The sequence below is a fragment of the Phaenicophaeus curvirostris genome, unplaced genomic scaffold, assembly GCF_032191515.1.
Source record: "Phaenicophaeus curvirostris isolate KB17595 unplaced genomic scaffold, BPBGC_Pcur_1.0 scaffold_615, whole genome shotgun sequence".
In the NCBI taxonomy this organism is placed as follows: Eukaryota; Metazoa; Chordata; class Aves; order Cuculiformes; family Cuculidae; genus Phaenicophaeus; species Phaenicophaeus curvirostris.
The window spans coordinates 1-1,590 of record NW_027207142.1 but is presented as its reverse complement, the minus strand read 5'-3'; positions in this window follow the sequence as shown (position 1 = coordinate 1,590).

Below are 1,590 nucleotides of genomic sequence, written 5' to 3'. Positions count from 1 at the left end.
TTTGGAATTTGGGGACACGGGGTGGGGGGGAGGGGGGGACACCTGGGGGGGGACACACAAAGAGGGGGTTGGGGACAACCCCCCCCCCCCCTTAATCCCCTCCCAGTCCCCCCCAGTCAAGTCCCAGCCCCCTCCCAGCCCCCCCTCAGACCCCCCCCCAGTGCTCCCAGTCCCTCCCAGTCCCTCCCAGTCCCCCCCAGTCCCCCCCAGTCCCCCTCAGCCCCCTCCCCAGTGCTCCCAGTCCCTCCCAGTCCCTCCCAGCCCCCTCTCAGTCAGGTCCCAGCCCCCTCCCCAGTGCTCCCAGTCCCCCCCAGTCCCTCCCAGTCCCTCCCAGTCCCCCCCAGTCAGGTCCCAGCCCCCTCCCAGTCCCCCTCAGCCCCCTCCCCAGTGCTCCCAGTCCCTCCCAGTCCCCCCCAGTCCCCCCAGTCAGGTCCCAGCCCCCTCCTAGCCCCCCTCAGCCCCCTCCCCAGTGCTCCCAGCCCCCTCCCAGTCCCTCCCAGTCCCTCCCAGTCCCCCCAGTCAGCTCCCAGTCCCCCTCAGCCCCCTCCCCAGTGCTCCCAGTCCCTCCAGTCCCCCCCAGTCCCCCTCAGCCCCCTCCCCAGTGCTCCCAGTTCCCTCCCAGTCCCCCCCAGTCCCCCTCAGCCCCCTCCCCAGTGCTCCCAGTCCCTCCCAGTCCCTCCCAGTCCCCCCCAGTTCCCTCCCAGTCCCCCCCAGTCAGGTCCCAGCCCCCTCCCCAGTGCTCCCAGCCCCCTCCCAGTCCCCCCCAGTCCCCCCCAGTCCCCCCCAGTCCGTTCCCCCCCGCCCCCCCCCCCTCCCTGCAGCACCCGCTGTCGCTCCCTGAATGCTAATGGGGCTGCGGCTGCCGCGGCGCCGGGCTCTGTCCGTCTGTCCGTCCGTCCTGCCTCTTGTGTCCTTCTGTCTGTTCCCTCGTCCGTCCTCCTGTCCCTTTGTCCGTCTGTCTGTCTGTCTGTCTGTCTGTCCGGCCCCCCCCCCCCCCCCCCGTCCCCCCTCCCTCTGTCTCTCTCTCTCCACCCCCCCCACCCCCGTCTGTCTGTCTGTCTGTCCTCCTGTCCCTGTGTCCCCCTGTCTGTCTGTCCCCCTCGCCCCTGTCCGCCCAGGTCTGTCTGTCTGTCTGTCTGTCCTCTTTGTCCTCCCGTCTGCCCCCCCCCCCTTTCCTTGTCTGTCCGTCTGTCCCCCTCCTCTGTCCCCGTGTCCCTCCCGTCCTCCTGTCTGTCTGTCTGTCTGTCTGTCCCGGTTCCCCCCCGTCTGTCTGTCTGTCTGTCTGTCCCCCTGTCCGTCCCCTTGCCTGTGTCCACCCAGGTCTGTCTGTCTGTCTGTCCGTCCCCCCCGTCCTCCTCTTTGTCCCTCTGTCTGTCCCTTCGTCCGTGTCCATATGTCTGGCCCCCGCCTTGTCTGTCTGTCTGTCTGGCCCCCCCGTACCCCTATCTGTCTGTCTGTCCGCCCCCCCCCCCCAAACCTTGTCTGTCTGTCCCATCCGTCTGTCCTGCCTGTCCCCTTCTCTGTCCTTCCCTCTGTGTCCACCCAGCTCTGTCTGTCTGTCTGTCTGTCCCTTATCTCTCCGCTCACACC